General features: G+C 48.8%; 1 protein-coding gene, 1 long non-coding RNA gene and 1 pseudogene across 8 annotated transcripts in view; 2 read left to right on the top strand and 1 right to left on the bottom strand.

Moving 5' to 3' along the window:
• The window catches only part of PPFIBP2 (PPFIA binding protein 2), a 145,011-nt gene extending 120,812 nt beyond the window's left edge, over positions 1-24,199 (bottom strand). For 2 of the 7 annotated variants that reach the window (XM_055355325.2, XM_031007646.3), the window contains exon 1: positions 23,804-24,096. The gene's annotated coding sequence lies outside the window, so the exon portion shown is untranslated. Of the gene's footprint in view, positions 1-23,803 lie in introns of all 7 variants that reach the window. The other 5 variants (XM_019037213.3, XM_055355326.2, XM_055355327.2 and 2 more) reach the window with 4 other exon arrangements.
• LOC129525443 (transcription factor NF-E4-like) lies at positions 13,629-20,580 on the top strand (annotated as a pseudogene).
• LOC109028953 (uncharacterized) overlaps positions 23,582-25,902 on the top strand; it is an 89,429-nt gene continuing 87,108 nt past the window's right edge. The window contains exons 1-2 of the long non-coding RNA XR_008669567.2: positions 23,582-23,733; positions 24,381-25,802. This is a non-coding gene — a long non-coding RNA (uncharacterized lncRNA). The remainder of the gene's footprint in view (positions 23,734-24,380; positions 25,803-25,902) is intronic.

Genomic DNA, 25,902 nt, shown 5'->3' with positions numbered 1-25,902 from the left:
GTAAACCAGCCACAACAATCTTGGTGACCAAGGCCATGCCTTAATGCCAGGTCTGTCAGAGAATGGTTTGGGGAGATGCCAAAGGTCAAACAGTGCAGGTACTCCAACAAGGAGAGGGATTGGGGAGCGGGGAGCGGGGAGGGCAGGGAAGCGAAGCAGGGATCTGTGCCTTTGGGAAGAATTGAGATGGGGAGCCAGACAGCATCCAGGGAGCAGAGCATCACCAAACCCCATCAGTTTGCCCTTCAATACTGTAAGACAAGTATATCAGTGCCCTCATGGGGATAGGGCCCACCGTAGCCACTTAGAGAACTTTCGGAGAGGAGGCTCTTTCCCTTCCTTCTGAACCGCTCAGAAAGAGTGGGTCTAAGAAGTAAACGTAAATGAGAGTCTATCTTTCAAGGCTAAGATGTGAAGAGCCAGGACTAGGCAACAGATAACTCACACGTTCTAAGATTTGGCTGCCTGCCCTGGCCACACAGCCATTCACAATAGATCAAGATGATGGTGAATTATTTCGTGCCTGTGCAATATCCACCTGTGTGTAAAAACTGCCTGCTCTGGGAGTTCACAGGTTTCCTGTCTCCTTTGAGAAGCTGCTGCCTCTGTGGGGGGGAAAAAGTGTCCTCATTTTTGTTTTCTCATTTAATCTTCAAGGGGGTCCTGTGAGGGATATAGTACAATTATCAGCCCTGTTTTACAAAGATGTAGCTCAGTGGCCAGAGAGCAGGGGAATAGTGACAGCGAATGAAGCTGCCCCAGCTTAAGAAGGGTCTCTCACCTGTCACCCCTAGAACATGGCCTGTAGCCATTAGGCAATGACAACCACTGAGGGAGCCACCTAGAAGCCACCCACTCTTCCCAGCAATAACGTAGGAGGAGGAGGCGGGGACCTGAAGGAAGGATCCTTCTCAAGGAGCTCAAGGATCTCTCTGGATTCCCCTCCCCAAGTATAACCATGGTCTGCCAGCCTGTCCCTTCTACCTGCCCATTTCAGGTCCCCACCTATCCCCTCCCTTCCCACACTTCCTTGACTCATTTCCTCTTTCACCATAGCCCTATTCTGGACAACGTGGAGGCTCTCTCCCTGGCTCTGTTCATCAGAGTGTAGAGTCCTCACCTCTCTCCAGCTTGAACGTGCTCCTCAGCTCATTCTACCTCTCTGGTCACAACTTACGCTCACTCTACCTCTGCCTGGGGAACCAGGTTCACATGTCTCTTCTTCCTTCTGCTCCCGGGATGCTAAACAACACATACGGCTCCATCAGACATTCATGCCCCTGCGATCTCTAATGTCATGTTTCTTCGTGTCAGACTCCCTCTGCAAACTACCATGCATCTTTCTTTAATGAGAAACAAAACCACTTGATTCCCCTTCTCTCATCTCTTACCCTCTCTTCACATGCTGTCTAAGAGTTGCCCCTCCTCCCTGTGACCCCTAATCTTCGATCATCACTGAGATCCAACCTCTCAATTATTCCCCCTCCAAACTGAATCTGCACTCTCTCCCTCTCCTGCTCCTTCCTCTGCTATCCTAGAACATGTCCTTTGACCCTGCACCCTGCTGTTATTATTCCATGTTTCCCCTTTGCCTCAGAGCCCCACTGCCTACCTCCCATGCTCTCTGACACCCCCAGTGGTGGGACGTCACTCATCCGTGTGCACCCGTGCCATGCTCTCATCCAGCCAGCCGCTTGTGTTCCCATTTCCTTAACAGGCGGTCTAGGGTGGGGTTAAAAGCCCAGGCTGGGGTTGGACTGCCTCGGTGACAGCCCTGATTCCGACACTATATGTCCCAGGACAAGACACTTAACCTCTGTGCCTCAGGTTTCTCATCTTTAAGATGAGGATAATAATAAAACTGCCTACCTGAAAGGGTGGTTGTGAAGGTTAAATGTTAACAGAGTAAAGCGCTTAGACTCGCCATCAGTCAGCGTTTGCTCCAGTGCCTTCTTTGGCATCTCATCAGTGGTGACACTCTCCTCCTCTGGCATTTGGGAGAAGCGCTCTCCGGGTCCCTCATTGAACTATGCAGCCTGCATTCACCTGTCATGCTTCCCCACCCTACTCCCCTCCCCTGTGAGCCACCAGGTCTCTGTGGTCTCCCCCTACAGGGATGCTCTTCTCCATCTCATCCTTTCCACTCCTACTGCCCAGACTGTGTTCAGGTATTGAGAACCAGGGCAATGGAGAACCTCCTCTCACCTGAGTAACACCTGGCCTCTCCCACAGCAGTCCAAACGCATGAGCTGGCATCCAAATTGGAGCCGACCCGAAAATGTCCTGTTCTCATGATGGTAATTATAATGGCTGCCATTTATTAAACACTCACTTCTACACTGAGCTAAGTTCTTATATTTATCTCATATCTCAATATTTATAACTATTATTATCCAGATTCTACCGATAAGGAAACTGAAGCTTGGAGAGGTTAAGTGACTTGGTCAAATCACACATCCAGGAAGCAGTAAAGATAAGATTTGAATTCAGGCAGTCCAACTCCAAGGTTATGTTCCTAACCACTACGCTGGACGCACTTCCTCACTGAGCCTGACCTGCTCCTGGGTTCCTGATACCCCAGCCGCAAGAGAGCATCCTTATGCCACTGGGCCTTTGTCATGCTGTTTCCTCAACTAAAGGCCCCTTCCCCAATCTCTGTCCATTTTTCAATGCTCAGGCCAAGTTTTCTCTATGACAGCATCCCCACCCCTGCCTGTTGAAATGAATCTTGGCTGAGACATGGGCTCCCACCTCCATTTAGTTTCTGCTTCATGTTGTCATGGGGAAGACCCAATGGGAGGATACTAACTTCCTCTCTTTCCAGGATTTCCTCCCCTGGGAAACAGCTCAGTATCTGATGGTGGAAATGAAAGAAGGAACTGAGCATGTGCAGCTCAGCCCATCCTCCCCTCTCCCTAGAGCCACCTTGGCAAAGGAAGTGGCCTGCACCAGAAAGAGCCTATGAGGTCCCATCAGGGCCTGTAGTGATGCACCTGCAATGCACATGGTGCCTTCTATTTGAGAGCATGGCTCCCCAGCAACCTGTGGATGATGCTGTAATTCATTTTGCCAGGTGGGGTAAGGCCAGGAAGGCGGTCTGGGAAAGCAGGCATTTGCGTTGTGGCCACTGCACAATGCCTGCCAGAGTAAATTAAATTGGTGTCTGGCTTATGGACTAGCCTTGTCAGGTTGGTCAGTGTGAATTAAGCTCTGGGCAACAAGCCCCTCCCAGTGAATGGATAAGGGTGTCTGACCTGTGGTAGTCCTTACCTCCATTCTCTCCCCTGTCCACACCACACCTGCCCCCACAGCAGACAGAGAGCCTCACGCCCCTGACAGGACCCGGTTGGCAATGTGCCTCCTCAGCCCCAGAACTTACCCTTCAAGGGAAGCTACCCTCATTTTCCTTCTTACAGCAAAGAACACACATGCATACACACAATTTACCTCCAGGGAGGAACAAATGGACATGAAATCATTTCATTGCCTCAACCAGATCATAAACAGATTCAGAGAAATGTTTCAAATGCAACCTCAAAGTGAATATTTCCAAAAAGCTTCATCTCAAAAATTGACCCCCTAAAAAATAATACAAGAGGTTAAGCTAAATGATGGGTAAGAGGATGCATTTTACTATTTCTATTTCTGTGTACATTTGAATTCTTTTTATAGTAACAGGCTAACACAAAAAACCAAACCACCACCTGGGGATGTGGACTTTTCAGGGCAGGGGGCAGAGAATTCTACTTTTCCTTCCAGCAGAACTGAGATTTGAACCTAAGTTCCTGATGACTCATTTGGTGCTCTTTCTACAGTGCCATTCAAACTCCCTGAATAGGTCCTAACATTCCACCAAACTCTCCTTACCTCTCACCTCACCACAGTTTAGAACCTCATCATCTCTCAGCCAGATTGCAAAAGCTGCTTCCTCTGGGCTTTCTACCTCTAGCCAACTTCCCTGCAATCTGTCTTTCTTTCCCTGTGCAGGCAACACATGTTCCATGGAGCTCATGACATGCTCCTCTGCTCTCAAACATTCCTCGGCTCCACAGTGCTTTCAGGAGAGAAGCTGCATTTTGCAGCTCTGCCAAAGTCCTCTAATACAGTTAACCTTCCCCGCTATAGTCCTCACCACTCTGAGTTCCAGCTTCACTGGACCACGTCCTACCCTCGCATACAGAAATACCCCATTTTCTGTACTTCCTCTACGTGGGTGCTTTTCTCCATCTCTACTTTCAAATCCCACCCATGCTAAGGCCTTATCCAAATGACCACTGCCAGAAAACCTTTCCTAACACCATTACCCCTCATCCCTGAAGGTGCTGGATGTCTCAGCTCTGCTCCTGTCATATCCGGTACACACCTTTATCGTCAGAGCTGTCTATATTATTTATAAAGATGATAATAATTTGTATTATTTCTCAATGTGTCTGCCTCCCTGTCTAGATTAACTGCTAGAGAGCAAGGAGTATGCTCCATTCACCTTTCTATCCTCAGAGCCCAGCAAAGAACCTGGCACAGGGCCTTCAGTAAATGTTTGTTGACACAAAATGTTAAGTGTTTGTGTATCTGAGTGGAAAGTGAAGGGAGGCTGGGCATGTAACCTTGGCCAGCACTCTGAAAAAAGGATTGGGGGCTATCCATGACAGCCTCTCTCATCGAACTTTCTCCACACCTGGGGTCCCTTCTCTCTTACAGCCAGATATTCAGAGGTGAAAGCGTCTCTACCATAAGGGGAACTTATGCTTGGGCCTGGCAGGAGTGAGAGACATAATTGATGGATGCAATTGTATTCCTGAAGGACCAATGAGAAAAAAGGATGTCACTTCCCCTAATAGATAATAAAACCAGGCACTTCTCCCCATTCCATTATTTTAGAATGCTAAGCAACAAGAAAAAAAAAAACAGATATGAATTGGTAAGTTTTCTCTATTAGCTGGAGCGTGCATAACTTTTGCCTATAGCCAACTCCCTCCTACGAGCCTCCCTGGCTGCCTGCTGAGGAATAGGCCCCAGAATTTGGCAGGCTGGAGGTAAACACTAATTGAATTAATCAAAATGTATTCTGTAATCTGAGCCTTCATTTCAACATTTGTTGAACAGTTTAATTTTGATTCAATGCAATGCTTTTCCCCTTGCAATAAAAAAAATTAAGTCAGTAGAAGACCAAAGAATTTCTTTAAAGACAGGCCTGTGTGCACTGTCAACAACAGCCTGGCCTCTGCTTCCATCAGAGGAGAAGGAGGCTTCCCCCGAAGGCCTGGGCTGGAGGGTATTAGCAGCTCTGTGTTCACTGGAGTTCCAAGGGCCACACGGGAGCCAGATGAAGACACTGCACAGAAACTACTGCTGCCAGAGAGCCTGACTACAAGTAAACAGCTCGGCCTGGAGCTGAGCCTTTGGACGAGGCCAGTCAGGCTTCCTCCACTAGCTAGCTGGGTCCACCATCCTCTCCTGGTCCCAAGGTTGGCAGGATCAGTAGTAAGTGCCTCTCCATGCTTCACCATGACACTGAGCCTTGTTCAATGAGGATTTTGGAAACACCCTGTTATGAGCTGAATTGTACCCACACCCTCAAAATTCTTATGTTGAAGTCCTAACCCCCAGTACCTCAGAATGTGACTATATTTGGAAATAAGGTCTTGAAAGAGGTAATTACATTCCAATGAGATAATTAGGGTGGGCCCTAATCCAATAGGTGGTGTACTTAAAAGCAGAGCAGATTAGGACACATGGGTACAGAGGAAAGACCATGTGAAGACAAAGGGAGAAGACAGCCATCTAAAAGTCAAGGAGAGGCTGGGCATGGTGGCTAATGCCTATAATCCCAGCACTTTGGGAGGCTGAGGTGAGTGGATCACTTGAGGCCAAGAGTTCAAGACCAGCCTGGCCAACATGGTGAAACCCCATCTCTACTAAAAACACACACACAAAAACTAGCCGAGTGTGGTAGTACATGCCTATAATCCCAGCTCCTCAGGAGGTTGAAGCAGGAGATTCACTTGAACCCAGGAGGTGGAGGTTGCTGTGAGCCAAGATTGTGCCACTGCGCTCCAGCATGGGCAACAGAGTGAGACTCCATCTCCAAAAAGAAAAAAAAATTAATAAAAAATAAATAAAAGTCAAGGAGAGGCCCCAAAAGAAACCAACCCTGCCAACACCCTGATCTTAGAGTTCTGGCCCCCATAATTGTGAGAAAATAAATTTCTGTTGTGTAAGCCCCCCAGTACTTTGTTATGGCAGCCCAAGCAAACTAACACACACCCCCATTTGATCCTACACACGCAGCTGGGAAAGTTATGGGAAGAAGGCAGCCTCCTCTCCAGGGCTGTCGGCCTCTATCCTGACCCACTGGTGTTCCCCTTCCCTCTTAATCCAGGAGAGACTTTCTTCACATCCTCAGACCTTAAACCACATCAAGGTAAGCACAGTCCCCAATATTCCTTTATCTGTATTCTTTGTAAGTCAGCTCTAAGTCGAATCCCACCTCTGGACCGAGACCATTTAGTGAGGCCAGATTTTAGGATGCTACAAAGAGGAAACCCTAAGATCCTGCAGCCTGACCAGATGTCAAGCTGCATTCAAGGGCCAAGAGCCCTGGGCCCAGCTATCTTCAACTCAGTTCAAAAGCTCCAGCATGTGGGGAGGCAGGGGAAGGGTTGGTCCCTAACCTTGGCTTGCCAGTCACAAGATATTTGCCACTTGGATCACTTCCCTCCCCTAAGAGTTCAGAGGCCAGAAAGTGGTTTAGGGACTTTCCCAAGAAAAGTGATCTAGGGATCCCCCACTTGCACAAGTGTTCCTGCAGGCCAAAGAGAGGCCTGCTGGAGAATGACACTGTACTAGGTAGCCCCTTCCCTGCAGGCCCAAGTGGTCTTGCTCCTGGAAGTTTGTTAGCTGAACTCCAGGTGAGTGGGAAGGTCTAATGATCTCCTGGGACCTCTCTCCCATCTTTCTCAGCTCTTCCTTTCCATAAAGCAGAGTCTTTATTCCCCTATAGAAGATACCCAAACAGTTCCTCAGAATCAAAGGAAAAAGTGAAAATTACAGAGGTCTATGTGACTCCAAATGGCCACAGAAGGGGTAGTATAGACAATGGGTCCCCATACCCCCAGCCCCAAGCCTTCTGAGGCTCCTTTCTTCCCCAGTGAGGTGCTTCTTCCCCTGAACAAACAGAGGAGCAGCATGCAGCAGAAAGAGCCCAAGCTTTGTCTTAGTCTGTCCAGGCTGCTTTAACAAAATTACCATAAATTGGGAAGGTAGCTCACAAACAATGGAAATGTATTTCTCACAGCTATGGAGGCTGGGAAGCCCAGGATCAAGGCACCAGCAGAGTCAGTGTCTGGAGCAGGATTGCTTCTTGGTTCACAGATGGTGCCTTCCAGCTATGTCCTCACATGGTAGAAGAAACCAGCTAGTTCTCTGGGGCCTCTTTATAAAGGAACCAATCTCAAAGCATGAGGGCTCCACTCTCATGACCTAATCACCTCCCAAGGCCCCACCTCCTAATACCATCACTTTGGGGATTATATTGCAACATATGAATTTTTAGGAGACATAAACATTCAGCCCATAGCAAAGTCAGACAGATTTGGGCTTAAATCCTTGCTCCACTACTTATGAGCTGGATTCCTTTTTTACCTTGGGTAATATGGACATTAACCTCTCAGGTTACTATGTAATGGATATAATATCTGCCTTACACAGGGTTAGTCAGAGGGTTAAGAAAGAGGACAGAATAAACTACCCACCTCAGTGCCTGGCCCAGTAAGTATGTAACACTCTGCCTCTCCTCATCAGAGAACATGTTCCCAACTGTACTATTCCAGAAGATGGATTTGGCCAAGACCCTTCATCAGGGCCTAAATGTTGGGATCAGGGTTAAAAAAACAACAACCATGATGTTGAGTTCCTTTGAGAAGTTGCCAAATCTCTCGCAGGTAGCCCCCAAAGTGGCAGACCCTGGGATACAGCAGCTCAAACAGCACACATGCTCCAGGTTTCCTGCGTCTCTCTAGCAGTACCTGACAAAACAGAGCAAGGTTAGGGCCACAGGGCCTTCCAGAGCTGAAGGTTTCCTAGGGATCACATGGCCACTCTTACAGCCCCTCGGTTCCTTCCTCAGCCATTCCACGAGGGTCACAAGGTGACCTGCTTAGGAACAGTGAACAGGCCGAGTTATGAGGCTCAGGGGCCATCCCGGGGGCAGGTACCTGACAGAGAAGACACCGCTGGGGAAATGGATTTTGGGAGGCCTCAAACATGGAGGCTAAAGCTGAACTAGGCTCTGTAGGGTTAGGGAGGGGAAGGGCCAAGTCTTGACCACGTTTATGGCTGGCTGGCTTTGTCCTCGGCGCAGCAGTCCCTGGCTCCATGCACTGGCATCAAGAGAGCCCATGATAACTCTAGAGATGGCCTTGAGAGAAGATGGCTGAGCCGTACTGGTATCTGAGAAAGGCCTCCCGGTTATTCTCAGTGGACACCACACTCTTTGGGGACACCTATAGCCAGACAGGCAATCACTCCAGGAATTACTGAGGGAAGGTTTCCATATACAATGTGTAACAGTTATGTAATGAGATGCATTTTTCATGGAGCCGATAAGATCTGTCTCATTAACTCCATTTCCCATTCAGCTGTCACTTGGCTTATCTAAAATTCTCCTTTAAATATAAATCATAACATTTGAGGACTGGATTTGTGACCCTGGAAGAGCCTTTAACGGGTTCTCACAGTGCACCTTATTAAGTGGTAGGACAAGGAGGTAGAGCTTCCTCCCACATTGTCTCCTGTTAACGTGAAATCCTGAGTCACTGCAGCCCAGATGCTCCCCCAACTTCTTCCTCTAAATATTTCCTCTGTCTTCTCAGTGGTTACTATTGCCTCGCAGGTGGCCTCAACTTTTCTCTCCAGGCTGAGGAAAAGCCTCCCATTAGGAAGTCTGAAGGACCCTGGGTCCACCCTGAGGACAGAAGCAAGGCGTGGCCACCAGGGCTAGATCTGAGTTCTGAGCTCCAGGAGGAAGGCCAAACTGGATGGAGAATTGGGCCTTGGGCAGACCTGCTCAGCAACAAAGACTGGCTGACTGTACTAGATATACGCATAAGAATCCCAGCTTGAGCAGGCAGTCCCCACCAACACCCACCTGCTCAGAGCTTGAACATGTTATCTGTGAAAACAATGTTGTCCTTTCATGCAGGTATCCCAGCACCCACTCTACACCCCTGCATGGGCAGGCTCTCAGCAAATGCTTACTGAACTGTATCGGTCCCTCCTCTCAATCCCTACAGCCCCACCTGGGTTACTGCCCACATTTCTCTGACTCTTACCCTCATCCCACCCTTCCAACCCTCTTGGAGTACCACTCTTGCTAAACATCTCTTAGGGCTGACACCTTGGTATCCTAAACAGGTAAGGTTGGTTGTAGGTAACTTGTTACTAATGATAGAAGCTTTTTGTATAAATTAGAGAAGATTCAGGCTTATCTTGCCCCATTCTAATATACTTTATTGAAGGGATGAGAAAATACTGGAATTCAGCCAGCAATTCAGAAATTGCCTATAGTGGTCTGGGAGTAACAGTTTCTATTGTAATGTGAAAACTGCATTTAGGAAGTTAGAGATTAACTTCCTAAATATATATGTGTATGCATGCATATATATGTATTAGAACTCAGACATGCTTTGTGACTATCTGGGCATGTCCACTAAGTGCCTCTCAAAGGTTAATGTGGTTTGCCATGTGCCATCTGACCATCTTCCTGCCTAAATACGGTAAGAACAGGTCTTCACTGTAAATTTAAGACTGCATAATCTGGACTCTAAACATAGTGGCAAGATTAAGTGGAAAGAACAGAGTTTGGGGTCAGGCAGCCTGGACATCAATTTTATTTTGGCCACTCACCACCTAGGGAACCTTGAGATGATCAGGTATCTTTTTGAAGCCCATTTCCTCCTCAGTTAAAGCCCTGAAAGGCTGCTTTGAAATTTAAGTGAGCACAGACTCTGTGCTCAATGCCTGATGCATGATGGGTACTTCATAGATGGTAATTTCCAATCCCTGGTGCCCTATTTAACCTCGTTTACTCCTCAGTTCCAGCCAAATCATGCCGCCAGTTGTTTTCCACAGGTGCCCCTTAATTGGCATTACTCATGCCTTCCTTTGTGCACTGCTGTTCCCTCTGCCAGCAATTCCCTTCAGCCCTATAGAAAAGGGCAACTCTGGTCCCTGTCTTTCCTTCAGGACACACCTCAAATGCCACCTCCTCAGCAAGCCAGGCCCCCCCAATATCTTTCTCTGAATATTAACTGTATTTTCTCAGCAGTTACTACTATCTGTTTGAGTAAGGGGGTACATTTCTTAAGTTCCATTCAGTCAGGGGACATGTCTGTTCATCTTGTGGTCCCATCATCACCATTCTCAGCATAGACGATGGTTCAAAAATTATTTAGAGGCTGAAATAATAAATACTGTCACAATCCTACTGATTCCACAGTACCTGAGAAGTATGCTCTACCTCTGCTGCTAAAGGGTAGGTTTCCCCAGATCCAATGGGCCAGTTCTGACCTTGGGGTTCCATGGCCACTCTTCCTACCATTCTTGCCAGACTCCCTCCCTGCCACCCAGACCAAGATATCACGCTGCTCAGACATCCACGTTGCCTAACCACAGCAACTCTCTCCTCCCATACACCACACCCCACCCAAAACCTCAGCCTACTTGAATGAGGCCCTGGTACCCACATCCTTTCCTTGCCTCCCCTCCCAGGGATGGAACCTTGCTCACTCTATGGCCCAAGCTGCAGACAGTCAGACTTCCTAGGGTATGGTAGGTATAGAAGGGAGTGATCCAGGAGGACATTCTTGTGACCAGTGTCCTCCTGGATCACTCCCTTCTATACCTGCTATGCCCTCTAGGATGCTGTGAACCCAGCTGTCTCACACCACATACCCTGGTTCTCCACGTCTCAGGATGGTGTGTTCTCAGAATCTTCAAGGGGTGGCAAGTGAGTCTAAAACAGCTTTCAGGTGGTTGGGCCAAGGTAGGCATCAGCAAAGAATATACACAGTCCAGTCACTTCTTGGGATCATAGTCTCATTTTCAGCCCATAAAGACATTTGCTCAGAGCCTTTCCCCTCTCCCAGCCCTTGTCACTAAGTGGGATGTTCAGCCTGCGACTTGGGATACAGAAGCTTCCGCATAGGCACGCTGGGCTAATTTTTTGTATTTTAGTAGAGATGGGGTTTCACCGTGTTAGCCAGGATGGTCTCAATCTCCTGACCTCGTGATCTGCCCACCCTCAGCCTCCCAAAGTGCTGGGATTACAGGCGTGAGCCACCGCACCCGGCCGCTTTTGCACAGCTTTAAGGCTGCTCTTTCTCCAGCCTCCCACCCTCACTCCAGCCTACATCTGCTGCAAGTCATTTCTGCTCAGAAGCCACCAATTATTCCCCACTACCGACAGGGTAAAGTCCAGCTTCTTAGTTTGGCATTCAAGTTCCTTTTCCCTTAGAGTCCCAACTTCTTTCTTTGACTTTTAATAATGAGAAGAGTCTAGCTAAGCTGGTTTCCTTATTATTTCTTGATCCCACTTCACTCACTTGGGCTTCTATGCCTTTTACTCACTTGACTGACCAGGGATCCCCAGAGAGCCTTTTCTTCCCAGCTCCCCAGGATCCCACCCCAGTTGGTTGATCCACAAAGCCTTCCCTTTGCCAAAATATTACAGCACTTTAGTTAGATCTATAACCTTTCAGTATACCTTCCTCCCTGTTATTTCATAAACTCCTCTCTAGTCAATACTGCTTGAACAATACCCTTTGCAGGTAGACTCCAATATCTGCTCTAAAACAGCTCTTTGGCCCTAGAGACAAGCTTGAGTTCTTTAAAATTTCTTACATTATGTCAAAGTAGAATCTGCTCCGTCTTTAGTTTTCTTTGACATCACTACCATAGGCCTTCATCTCTGCCCTCTGAGCAACAAAGAACATGCTGCCCACCTTGCCCACCTGAAAATAGCAGTCATTCCCCTATATCTTCCTGACTGTCCTTGGGCCCCTCCAAAGCTTGTAAGACAGGGATACCGGCTTTGCACACTCCAGGTGTGGCCAGTCTCAGCCAATGCAGGGAAAAGATCTTCTACCAAGGTCTAAACCCAGGACTTCAATTAATGTAGCCAGGCTAAGCCAATGTATTGGGCTTTTCCACATAGATGGGTAGGACACTCACACAACTGATTTTCAGGGCCTAAGGGCAGGACTTTGCACTTAACCCTGCCACGTCTCATCCAGCTGGTTTGGACTCTGCGCCGTTTGCTGCTTTTGTTCTGTACGTGGGTGACCAGCCACCTGATTCCGGGCTGTTCTCTACCTTGTCATGTACTTCTGCCTCCTGGAATTTCTGCTCACCGCCACCATGGTTGCCCTTTCTGTGTCATACCTGGAAGCCCAGAGCATGCAACTTCCCACCTGAAATTTCAGGATAAGCCCTCTGGATGATCTAAATATCTCTTGATAAATGATTTCTCTCAAGCTTCCTGAGACGGGAATAAAAGGATTTACTGACTACCTATGATGTGCCAAGCACTGGAGTCAACATTTCATCTCATTTAATTTTCACAACCACCAAATGAATTGGCCTATTATTGTTCCCATTAAACAGATGAGGAATGTAAAGCTCAAAGAGGTAAGTAAGGAGACTTGCTCAGAGGAGCAACAGCAAATTTGTGTAGAGCTATTTTAATGGAGGACTGTCTGATTCAAACCCTCCACTCTAGAGCTACCAGGGTCCTCAGGAGTTAGGGAGGCCAAGTCCTCATGCTGGAGAAAACCTCCTGCCTGCCATGATAGAATGAGGGGGCAGGACAGGCAAGAGGAGTCAGTTTCCTCATCTCCACAAGCAGAACAATAATCCCTGCCCGGGGCATTGTGCCGCACCAGTGAGCAGGCACAGTGAAAACCCAGACAGACACACAAGGCTGTTGTTGTTACCAGGTGAGCACATGCATCCAAGAACCAGATGTCTTGGCTGGTTGGTCACAGGAAGAGCTTATGTAATGAAACTTTTTCATGACATCCAGTCAAGGTCAGGTGTCAGAGTCAAGAACTATTCCTCTGCCTTGGTGAAATGTTGAATTAGAAGAATCTGCTATTCCTATCCCAAATCAATTTCCACCCCCTCAGGCCAATCCACTCTCCCACCCCACCCCTTCCCTTTTCTGCCCCCATTGCTCATAGAATTTGGAGTTTTGAACACTGAATTTGAAACCACACATCCCAATGTGCCTGATCCTGATCTTCCCCAGTCCCCATCCAGTTTAGCATTTATGTGCCTACTTTCACTTTCAAAAGTGTTCAGTTCGGACAATAAATTACATTAAATCTAATACTCTGGAACCTTCAAAAGTGTCTTTACTTCTCTGGCACCTGTTTCCCATAAAATGGGAATAACACTACCCTGACCTCATGAAACAAGCCATTTGTCAAATCCACCAAAGTTGGAAGTTCTGCTCTATCCTTTCCTGTGGAAGAAACTTTCTGTGGGGCCAGTCTACACCTCCACTGCCTCCATGAAGCAGTCCAGCATTGAGCTAGTTATTTGTGTAAAAACCTCTTTGATTTGGAGGGAACATGGACTTGTGTGTTGGGAGAAGGAAACTGTTGCCCCTGAAGATAGAGGCTTTCTTGCCTAAGCAGGCGAGAAAGAGGTAACCCATTTTTGGTCTTCCTAAGCTTGAGCTGTGGCTCTACCCCCTCTCTGTCCCCCTTGTCCCTATTACAAACCTCTTGATTCCTACACAACTCTCTGTCTCTCTCTCTCTCACACACACACGCACAGACACACACAGACACACACACAGAGTTGTCAACCAAGTAGTTCCTTTTGGCAGAGTTCTCTGAACCTTTCGCCAGAAGTAACTTGGAGAAGTTTGCTAAGAAGGCCTCTTGGGATAATCAGTGCAGTCACAGGAGTGGCCCTCCAGGTCAGAGTGAGAGGCCCAGCTGCATGTGATGGCTGCATTTCAACCATGCACACAAGTCACTGTGGAAGTGTAACTTTACCCTGGAGGGCAGGGACAAGAGTATCCCCACTAAACACACCTCACTGGCATCCCTAAGCAGGCAGAGAAATCCTGAGATCTGGATCACCTCCTTCCCTATTCCCAGGAGGAAAGAGACATCCCTGAAGCAGAGCCACCTGGGAACACCACAGCGACCATAGGCGTGGGAAGAGGCAATGTAGGATCTAGTCCCCATAGCCTCCCTTGGGCTAACAAACCCCTTCCTGGAGATGCATTAGTGGTTCCTCCACCCACCTACTTCCTAAGAAATGGGAAGTGCAAATCTACGTCTGTAATCTGTGCAATTTGTGGCTGTCCCTGACACTTTACCATGGGTGAGCAGGCTCGTGCACATATTTTGGCCTTAATATGAAAAACAGAAACAAAAAAACTTCAGAACAAGATGAGGTATAAACTGGCAAGACCCCACTACAAAGCTCAAAAGAGAAAGGGAAGCTTGACAAGTTTTCCTTCAACGTTGGCTCCCAGTATTCTTTGTGTACATGTTTTTATTTGGCAACTACCACATCTCAGACAATAATCCAAATGTTTCACATTCATAAACCTAGCTCTTCCTCAAGAAATAGAAGTGACCACTGTGTCAGCGTCCATGACAAAGACAAGACTCCATCCTGGGAGGCTGGAGGCTGAGGAGCCTGGCTGGGCAGAGGTGTGTGGAAGGGAGGGGTGAGGAGGATTGAAGAACTCCAGCCTCAGGGCCACTGAGTCTCCCGACAGCAGTGCAGATTCTAGATAAGATCCTCACTCCTCATCGGACAGCTGTAGCCCTCATCCAGCCATCTGAGTCCCCGATCCTGACTCTACACCGGACCCTGCTTGGATGAGGTCCTCATGGCTGGTTGCCTTCCCTAGCTAGCTGTTCCCTGTACCCCCATCCCCACTCCAACACTATAAGAGGCAACTTCTCATGAACTGGCTGGATGTGCCCTGAAGTCTGGGTAGAGGAGGTGTTTGGGCCTTGGAATACAACTTCCCATGGAATTGATCAATTGATTGGTGGTTACATTCCCAGAAGAGAATTAATACATGTGCCCACATTGAGCATAATAAGTATAAGAGCGCTGATACCCTAAAAGTACTTCATATCTCCCATCAGCCCCACATACAGCTAGGCCACAGGGCAAAAAGGAGGCCTCATGAGCCTTCGGGCCCCCATGGCATTGGCAACTAGCAGACATTTCCCATCTGGGTGCTTGACCTATAAGACTCCAGCCTTAGCTGTTCTGCAGGCTGAATTCACCCCAAACCTGGTCTCATTCCCATTTTTCATTGCCTAATGGAATCTCCATCTCGACCTTCTGGCAGCTCTCCTCTGGCTAAACTCATGTGCTACAGAAGATAGAAGCCCAGGCCATAATGCCAGTAGACCTGGGTTCTACAATCAAGAGCTAAGTGATCTTGGGTAGGTTTCTCTGGGCTTCACCATCCTCTTATGGGTAAACATATAAAGGGCAAGCAAGAAACTACCCGAGGCTCCCTTCTGATTCCAAAAGAATCAACCACTTTCATTTCCCTTCCCCCTTCCACTAAGTTCCTCCATGCTTTCATGCTACTAACAGTTGCCTCATTCTTCTCCCAGCAAACTAACACACGTCAGTATCCAGTTTGACGCTTTTCTCTTTCCCTCAAATACAATCAGTCACCAAATCCTGCCGGATTTCTTGGCATGGTCACTCGCCTCTGCTCCCTTCTCTCTATTCCTACTGCCATTGCCTTGATTTAGGTCCTGAGCTACCTCAGTGGATTATTCTAACAGCCTGTGCTCATAAGAAGTTCCCCCCTGTCCCTCCAACCTGCCCTTCCCAGCCAGAATCATCCTGAACAGTTTTACCACGTCTTTTCCATACTTGAGTATGGAACCTTTAATGTCATCAGAATAAAATTTAAATTATATAGCTCCAACTTTCAAGGCCTTCCATGATCTCTTCCCAGCCTGAGACTCCACCTTCACCTCTCCCAGTGTCCACCCAACCCCCTGACTCTAGCCATATGGGCCCACTCTTCACTGGGACTGTCCTTCCTCCCAGTCTTTCAGCTTCTGCTCCTGTTCCTTCTCTCATCTACCATATGAAATAACCAGCCCCTTTCCCTCTTTACTGAGGTAAACATTGCAAAGCCAGCCAGCTTAAGGCCCATATCTACCACAGACTCCTCCTGGACATCTGTTAAGTGTGGGGCCACGCACAAGAGCTGATACAGCCCTAAAGCAGCTCGGAGTTTGGAGGAATATGGACAGAGACATAGACATAAAGTGATGAAATAGCATAGCAGATCTTTGTTTGATGTGATATGTATGTAACAGAAGAGTAAAAACGACTTAGGGGCAAGGGAGCTTTAAGAATTTGATCTATATCCTGAAGGATTAATAATCTTGCAGAATAGAGACAAAAGGGCTTTCCAGGAAGATAAAATAGTGTATGCAAATGCAGATAGGCACAAAAGAATAGAAATTACTCAGCTTCTCAGTTTGGGGAACAGTGGAGAGGCAGCTGGAGAGCTAAAGTAGGGCTCACCACTGTAGAGATTTGAATGCCATACAAGGATGGTATATTTTATCCTATCAGAGAGACAGTCCTATTCCTTCTGTGTCTAGGCCTCCCATCTACAGGTATGTTAGGGATCATGATTACTATGCAACATAGAACAGAGTGATTAAAAGCATCAAGCACAATGAATGCTCAGCTTTCAGTGTGCATAAATGTGTACATATGAACATGACAGAGAGAGGAAGTGAAAGTAAGAATAACCAGGGAGAACCAAGCCAAGGACCTTAAGGCAAACAGAAATCATACATTTGCTGAAGACAAAGCTCAGAGTCAGCAGTCCCCTGGAACTTGAGGCACTAAGGAGATCTGGGCCTAAAGCTAAACAGATTATTCTAGGACAGCCTCTTTTAGAGGATTATTTACCAGATGAGTGAGAGATAAGAATGAAGCTTGTGAAGATCCACAGTCAAACAAGACTTGGCTTTAAGGGTATATAAAGGATAAAGCCCACCTTTCCTAGAACTACATAGATTCCATGAAGACAGAGACACATACGTGCCATCAAGCATTGGAACCAAAAAATGATACTAAGAAACATAAAGTCCAAGGGAAGTGGAGCTCCTCTGAAGAAGAAGGACGCAGGGAAAATAGTGACTCAGGAATAAACAAAGCTGCCAAAAGTTTCAGCCTAGTTGTGCCCACACCAAATGGGGACTGAATGTCACTTCTTGAATGGGGATGAACAGGCTGTAGAATGGAACAAATGTTATCAGTTGTGTTTATATTAGTGCTTCCTTCTTGTATTTTGCATTAGGATATCCACCAGAGGATTTCAAACACGACAGCATCATGAACAGATTTGCATTTCAGGAAAAAAAAAAAAAAGATCTTATGGCCAAGTAAAAAACCACTTCTAAACTGAAAGATTCTCCCTGGGGTCTGAAAGGTTGAAGAGATAAGTAACTCCTCTCTTCTCAGGCCCAGTCCCAAGGTGCAAGGCCACTTGTGCTAGCAGCGTGCGTCAGCAAGACAGCAGAAGCAGGAAGAGAGCCAGCCGGAAGATACCTACCCTGACCGGAAGACACGTACCCCCTGAAGACCAAAAGGGAGGCCGTTTGGGTACCACGTAGCAGCTACCTCAGACTGAGACACTTCTTGTTTACAGGAGACTGTAAAACCCCTGCCCTGTCCTCATTTGGTGCTGATGCCATTTTAGGCCTCAGCCTGCCTGCACCCAGGCGCTCATTAAAACAGCATGTTGCGCCATACCGCCTCGTGTTGTCTGTTGGTGTGCTCTCAGGATTTGAACCAATACAAGAACCTTTCATCTGGTGCCGAAACCTGGGAGGGGCTTGGGTCTGTGTCCCCCGTGGACCTACCCCTCTATGCTGGAAAGCAGGCCACAGCAGCTGGACAAAGGAAGCTCCTTAGCCTCCAGTCGCCTCTCTGTGCATGCAGATCAGTCACTGATCTCACCTACTGGTAAGTTTCCCCAGGAACCTGATTAACAGGGAAAAACGTGCTCGGCCTCTTTTGGTTTCTCTGGTCCGAAAATCCAGCGTTGGTCCAAAAAGGCTCCAGCGTGTGCCAGGCACTCGCTGATCATCTGGTCTTAGGGGGACACCTCTAAGCCATTTGATCCCGTTCCAGGAATGAAAAAGGCAGTGGTGACGATCGCTCCTTTTATCGTCTCCGTCTGGCTGTCCAGGACTGTCTCCTTTTTCCCTGTTCTCCTGTGCCTACCCTTCATTATGGGAAACTCCCGGTCCTCCATTCCAAAAAACAGCCCTCTAGGCTGCCTCATAAAAAACCTGCAAACCTTAGGCCTCAGGCAAGATACCCGCCCTAAGCGCCTTTTCTTTTTTTGCAATTCAGTCTGGCCACAGTACAAATTAGATAACGGTCCAAATGGCCGGCAAATGAAATATTCGACTTTACAGTTTTAACTGATTTAAGCAAGTATTGCCAACGACCGAAGAAACAGGAAGAAATTCCTTATTTCCAGGCCTTTTGGCACTCAGATCACGACCCGACCTCTGCAATTCTTGCTCACCTGTTCAAATCCTTCTCCATTCTCGCAGCCCTGATCGCCTTTCTCCTCCCGACCATACCTCTTTTTCCCCGTTAGATCCAGCAGACTGCTGTCCACTCCTCCCAGACTCTACCTCTCCCTCTCAACCATCTTCTTTAACCCCGCAAGCCTCCTCTTTATCTTCTCAGCCGCAATCTTCCCAGTCGCCATCTTCTCAGCCGCCATCTTCCCAGTCGGCAGTACCCACTTCTTTTCCTACACTGTCCTCTCCTGAGGACAACTCTAGCATTGCCTGTACTCATTCTCCTTCCTCACTGCCCTCTCCTGAAGCGTGTAAACCCATCCCGCCACCTTATGCCCCTATCCGTCCTCCACTGCTTATCAACTCAAACCCCCTTTCCCCTTCAAACCCTCAGCAGGAACGACTTCTGACTTCTTCCTTCTCTCCCACCCATACTCGCTCGAGCGCCATCTTTGGCTCATGCCCCACCCTCACTTCAGCGCCAGTGCTAGAGTGTCCCCTTTGGGAAGTAGCCAGAGCTGAAGGTATTGTTAAGAGTTCATGTTCCCTTCTCCCTCACTGATCTCTCTCAAATTAACAAAAGACTCGGTTCATTTCCAGACGACCCTACCTCTTCTATCAGGGAGTTTCAGTACCTTACCCAGTCTTATGAACTAACTTGGCATGAGCTCTACGTTATCCCCTCTTCCACCCTCACCCCAGAACACCAGGACTGTATCTGGACCCTAGCTCAGGTGCATGCTGACACAATTCATCAACAAGCTCCTGCCAAGCCTACTGGTGCAGAGGCAGTCCCCAACCAGGACTCCCCCTGAGATTATCAAGACAGGGCCTCTAGATGCTGCCATCGAGACCACACGATTATGTGTTTCCTTGCAGAACTCAAAAAGGGTGCCCAGAAAGTGGTGAACTATGAAAAACTTCCAGAAATCACCCAAAGTCCTGACAAAAACCCAGCCCTTTTTCTCTCTCATGTAACTGAAGCCATGAGAAAATATACCAACCTAGATCCAGCCAACCCAGAAGGAACCACTATCTTAAACCTTCGGTTCATCTCCCAATCCATTCCCGATATTCGGTGCAAGCTTCAGAAGCTTGACGACGGCCCTCAAACCCCACAACAAGACCTTCTTAATTTAGCCTTCAAAGTCTTTAACAATCATGATGAGGAAAGTAAAAGGCAAAAACAGGCAGAGTTTCAAATGCCTGCCTCCGCCATCAGGGGCCCTGCAGGCCCACGGGGCCACAGCTCCACACAGAAGCCTCCTAGCAATCCACCTCCACCTGGCACCTGTTTCAAGTACAGCAATGAAGGCCACCGGTCCACACAATGCCCATACCCAGGTAAGCCCACCAGGCCGTGCCCCCTCTGCGGAGGACCCCACTGGAAGTCGGACTATGAGCGGCCCCTGCAAGGACCGCCCCCATCCCTTCCCGAGCAGGCCAAAACCTCCTACTCAGATCTCATTTGCCTTGCCGCTGAAGACTGATGGTGCCCTGGAATGGACGCCCCGGCAACTACCATCACTTCATCCGAGCCAAGGGTAACCCTGATGGTTTTAATCAACATGGGTGACCTACTCTGCTTTACCTAGTTTTTCAGGACCCACCCAGTCCTCCTAAGTCTCTGTTGTGGGAATTGATGGACAAGTCTCCTAACCCTGAGCCACCCCTCCACTTTTCTGCTTCCTGCACACCTTTTCCTTCACTCACTTTTTCTTAGTCCTGCCCTCATGCCCAACTCTGCTCCTAGGCAGGGACATCCTTTCAAAACTCCACACTACTCTCCACTTCCACATTCCCCGTAGTACCCAACGCATCAACCCAGACCCCTCCAAGGCTTCTAACTTTCTTCTGCTCCTCCAACCTCCCACCCTAAAACATGCAACCTTTCCTTACCCCTATCTGTAGTTAACCCCGCTGTTAGGGATATTTCCACACCCTCAGTTGCAAAACACCACACCCCTGTCCACATTACCCTTAAAGACCCCACACTATTGCAGCCAATCTGCTCCTCCCAGGCACCACCTCCCAAAAAGCTGAACTCATCACCCTCACTCGAGCTCTCACTCTAGCAGCCGGACAACAGTTCTCTAATTTAGGAGGATTTAAAACCCTGGTAGGGACAGTAATCTTCATCACTTTTTCTCCCCTGTGTTATCCCACTAATAATAAAAGCCACTAAAACTCTTGTTGAAACTACAGTTAGCCACCAGACAATTCAGACTATGCTCCTGCTACAACGACACGATGGATACCAACACATCTCTCAAGAATACCCTAAAAATTAAGTTTTTCTTTTTCCAAGGAGCCCACACCACCCCTAAGTCACGCCTGAAGTAGTTATTGAGAAAGTCACCCCTTTTCCCTTTTTACTATAACCAAATAGACAGGAATGAAAGATTCTCCCCGGGGTCTGAAAGCTTGAAGAGATGAGTAACTCCTCCCTTCTCAGGCCCAGTCCCAAGGTGCAAGGCCACTTGCGCCAGCAGTGTGCGTCAGCAAGATAGCAGAAGCAGGAAGACAGCCGGCCAGAAGATACCTACCCTGGCTGGAAGACACGTACTCCTTGAAGATAGAGAGAGGGGCCGTCTGGGTACTGTGTAGCAGTTACATCAGACTGAGACACTTCTTGTTTACAGGAAACTATAAAACCCCTGCCTCGTCCTCATTTGGTGCTGACGCCATTTTAGGCCTCAGCCCACCTGCACCCAGGCGCTCATTAAAACAGCATGTTGCACCACACCGCCTCATGTTGTCTGTTGGCAGGCTCTCGGGGTTCGAACCAATACAAGAACCTTTCATAAACTTTACCTTAAACATTACAGTCTGAAGGCCATACCATTCCTCAGGCCCAAAGCTGAATCTTCCCAGCATTGTTTCTCCCTCCTCACTTCTCATTCCATCTAATCAGTCTAGAGACTGTCCCATTCCCTAGTCCTCTGTCCTACAGATTCTATCTCTCCGAAGTCTCCCTACCTGTCCCCTCCTCATCACTCTCTCAGGCCCAAAATAAGGCCTCATCCCTTTGACCCTGAATCAGCCTCCCAGTTTCCTATCTGGCCTCGCCGCCCCCACTGTCTTTTTCCCTTGGACTTTGCTTCCCACCACACTCCCAGAACTTTGCCATTGCAGCAGTTGCCTTCGGGTTTGTCAACAGAATCACCTGGGGGAACTTGGTAAAAACATCCCAGACTACTTAATCTGAACGTTTTACAAAACTCCCCAGGCAATTATGAGGCATAGCCAGGTTTGCAAACTGCTACTCTAAATCCTTGCTACACATAGGGAAATGATCAGCAAGCTCCTGGGAATCTATTAGAAACACAGAATGTCAAGTCCCACCCCTGACCTACGAAATCATAATTTGCATTTGAACAAGATCCCCACAGGATTCTCAACTTTGAGAAGCTCTGCTCTACAGTGTTGTCAGACCATGCACTCCACAAATATTTACTGGATTTTCTCTGTATCAGGCTAGGAACTGGGAGGGTCAAGGACCAAAGTCTTTGACTTTGAGAAGTTCACAGAACCATCAGTCAGTAGTCCCCTGCTGTGCCTTCAGACCAAGTCCAGACTTCTGTACTGGACAGCTGGGACTATTTTCCAGCCTTGTCACCAGCTTTCCTGACTAGCACTTGACATAAGAGCCAAGCTGGACTGCTGGCCACTTCTCATGGTGAGTCCATGCCTGCCTGCCCACACAGTTGTCACAGCCCAGGCCACACTCTACCCTTCTCTGCCTCAGAAACCCCAGGAGGGATCCTTTGAGGTCCATCACATCACCCTTTCTTAAAATTATCCCAGATTTCCCTGCTCAGATGAAAGACAGGAATTCCCATAACTTTGTTCCTACCGCCTTCATGTCATTGATCTCATTCCACTTACTCTTAAAGTCAAAGCGCATCTCCCTTAGCTACCCAGTAAAGAAGCCATCATGGTAAGCAGCTTATCGCTCCAGTAGCAATAAGCTAACAACTGTCACATCACCAAATCTTAAAATAGTATTACTAATAATTGAAATATGTTAAATAAAACATGGATAAATGCAATCAGTGAAAACCTCATCAATCATCCCCATCTCCCACTTCAAAGTTATTTAGATATGAATTTAAGCAAAGTGCAAATGGGTTGCCTCTCTTAAGCCAAAGAGAGAAATAATTTCTAAATTAGATAACACTTAGAGTTTTCCATACACCTATAATAATGAAAGACTGAATATGCTGAAGATGAATTATGTCTAAAACCAACTACTTTTCTGTAGTTGACCATTTAACTTCACATAATACACTACAGATTTGAAAACACTTCAGATTTGTATTACAATCAATTAAGGAGGGGTTGAGAAAGGAGAGAGATGAAGAGAAAGACAGGAAGTAGACCAAAATATAGAAAAGGGACACGGATCTATACCAAATATCCGGCTGCTCTAAAAGTAAAAATATAATTAGATTCGTTTTTTAAGAAGATTAAACACTGGCAAGAATGCCTGTCTTAATCCTATCCAAACGCTGGAAGTTCTGTTCTCTTGTTATATAATCTTATTTTCATCCAAGGAAAAACTGCGGGTCTGGAATCTGATGCGATGAGGTGAGGAGGAGCCCACTTTTAAATAGGACCGTCCCCATCCTGCAGTCTACTGGGATGCGGCGGCTTTAGATTTTAAAAAGTGTGCTGTATTTTTGCACTTACACTACAGAACTGGCTTTGGCCGAGGCCCTGCATCTAGACACACGCTGTGTCCACCAGAGAATTGCCTGGGCTGACAGACCTAAAGCTTCCGCAACCTCCTTAGGCTCCCTAGTCCACGCCGCTGCTCCCCGGGCTGAGCAGCGCTGGGACGCGCCGCACAGAACTCAGGGACCCCACCTCCCTGCGCATCTCCAGGGCCACGCTGGCACCTGCAGGAGTGCGGACTGTCCGCGGATCCCAGGCAGGGTTGGGTGGAGATTCGCAGCCAACCCACAGGAGTTCTGCCCTCCTCCCAGGCTTCTGGCCAGTGGAGTTGGAGAAGCGTCCCCGTCCTCGAGCCTGGGACACGCTCCGGGGCTCACAGAGACACTGACCCACACGCCCCCGTGGTTCGTAGCTCTGGGGGCGCTCCACTCCCTAGGTAATGCTCCCGACGGGGATCCCAACCCCGACCGCGCGGCAAGCCCGGGGTGTGGGGAGAGCCCACTGACCTGGGTACGGGGCCGAGGCTCCTCTCCGGGCGGCTCAGGTGTGCGGGCCGCTCCCGTGTCCCTCCCACCTTCAAACATGAGAGCCCAGAAGCGAGCGACGGGCCACTGGCCCACCGACCAACTGCCGGACCAAGCGCCCGACCAACCAGCGGACCGACCGCAGCGGCCGGGGCCGGCGCCCACGTGACGGGGCGGGGACCTGCGGAAGGCTCTTCCCGGAGCGCCGCGCCCCCACCCCGGGACCTGCCACAGGGACCACCCCCTTGGGCACCCGCTCCCTCTCGGGCACCGAAGAAGCCTGCTGGGACCCGTCCACCAGGGTTCCTGTTCCCGGGGGACCGGCCTGGTCAGCCCCGCCCCTTCGAACCTGCCTCGTCCCCACCCCCTGGGCCGCGCGTCCGGGCCCCAGCCCCGCCTCTCTCGGCGGACCGCGCCCCCTTCCGGGAGCCCCGCCCCATTCGCCGCGCCTCCTCCTCCGCACAGCTCCGGTTGCGGGGAGGCCCGGGTGGGTAGCCAGCGCTCCGGCTCCCAGTCTCCTGGGCCTCTCCAACCCTTCAGCGCCGTTCTCCGGTCACAGGGAATGAAAGCGAGGAAGAAGGAAACTGTGTCGAGAATTGCGAAGAGAGAAAGCATAGAAAACCCACATTAGAGGCACACCCAGAGCAGAAACCCTTCGGAGCATCCCGACTTCCTCGGCCCGCGTGCAATCCAGGCAAAATTGAGGTTGTCTCTGAGCCGCCCTCCCTAAGCAGGTCGGAAAGCCCCCGAATCATCCCAGGTCCCGCCGCGCTGCACTCGCAACCTGGGGTGGAGGTCCCTCTAGTGGTTGGCACCAAACAAAAGTTCTGTCTTGTGTAGAGCCGAGGTCAGGAAGCATTTCCCTGTGCCCAGCACCAAGGTCTGGGACCTTAGGTCCAAGAAAAGCGTTGGCAATGTCTGACCACAGGAATGGGTTCTCGAACTGGGGAGGACTGAAGCTGGAGATCTGGTCCAACCCCTACCTCCAGCGTGTGACCTGAACCCGTTTTGGTTGTACTGCTATGTTGTGGCCCTGCCCAGGCCTCCAAGGACTGGCTGCTGTTAAGCTGTTTAAAATCCCTGTAGGCCTCAGATGGCAGCGACACCAGGGACTCGGCATAGTCCCCAGCTCTGGCAGGAGTCACCACAGCCCTGGCCTTTAGTTCTCTACAGGCTGGAGTGTCGACAAACTCCACAGGACACAACTTTTTCAAACCAAATTTACCCTCGCGGTCTCAAATGACCAGCAGGCCCAGGAGAATTTTACATGTGAACAGAACCTAACCCACCCTGGCAAATATGAGACGTGTGGTCACTGCGGGAACCTGGCCAGCAGCAGACCAAAGCACAGCCAGCAGGGGAAGGCTGGGGCCCGCAAGAGTTGTGTTACAACAGGACACCCTTCAGCTCTCTTTCACTTCCTTAAAATAGCAGCAGAGAGACTTTTGTAGACCCAGGCTGCCACAGTTCACACAAGTTCATGGCTGTTTCCAAATCCCACCCTTTATTGCCCTAGTGGACCCACTCCCCTTACCTCAGCCCCCAGAAACTGCTAGCCTGTTCTTAAATTGATACAGTTACCTTTTTAAATGTTCTAAGTCACCGGCTCTGGAGCTTCTTTGCACTTTGGAACCAACTTGCGGGAATGAACTTTAAAAATACTGATATCTCGATCCATCCCCAGAGGTTCTGATTTAATGGTCTTGGGGGTGTGGCCACGGCACGAGGACTGTTAAAACTCCGCAGGTGATTCTTATGTGCAACAAAGTTTAAGAACCACTGATGTAGGCCATGTCGATGTCAGTCTTCACTTAAATCCAACAAGACCCCAGAGCTAAAACGTTCACCTGAAAGAAACCCCATTCCCAGGCCTGCATACTGACCTGCGCTGGCTCACAAGACGCAAAGTGGTCCCTTAACAGGAGCTTCGTGGAGAAAATGTCTTGACCTAAAAGAGTGATTCGAGCTGCAGGGATTTAAGGTAGGTACCAAGGTGAGTTGTTTGGGGCAGATGTGCCCTGCAGAGCTGTCAATCAAATCATATCCCAGGTGGAATCTAGACAGCGCATTTCAGGCAACCT

This window comes from Gorilla gorilla, chromosome 9 (genome assembly GCF_029281585.2).
Source record: "Gorilla gorilla gorilla isolate KB3781 chromosome 9, NHGRI_mGorGor1-v2.1_pri, whole genome shotgun sequence".
NCBI lineage: Eukaryota > Metazoa > Chordata > Mammalia > Primates > Hominidae > Gorilla > Gorilla gorilla.
Note: the sequence above shows the minus strand (reverse complement) of the source record. Positions and strands in the feature narration are given on the sequence as shown.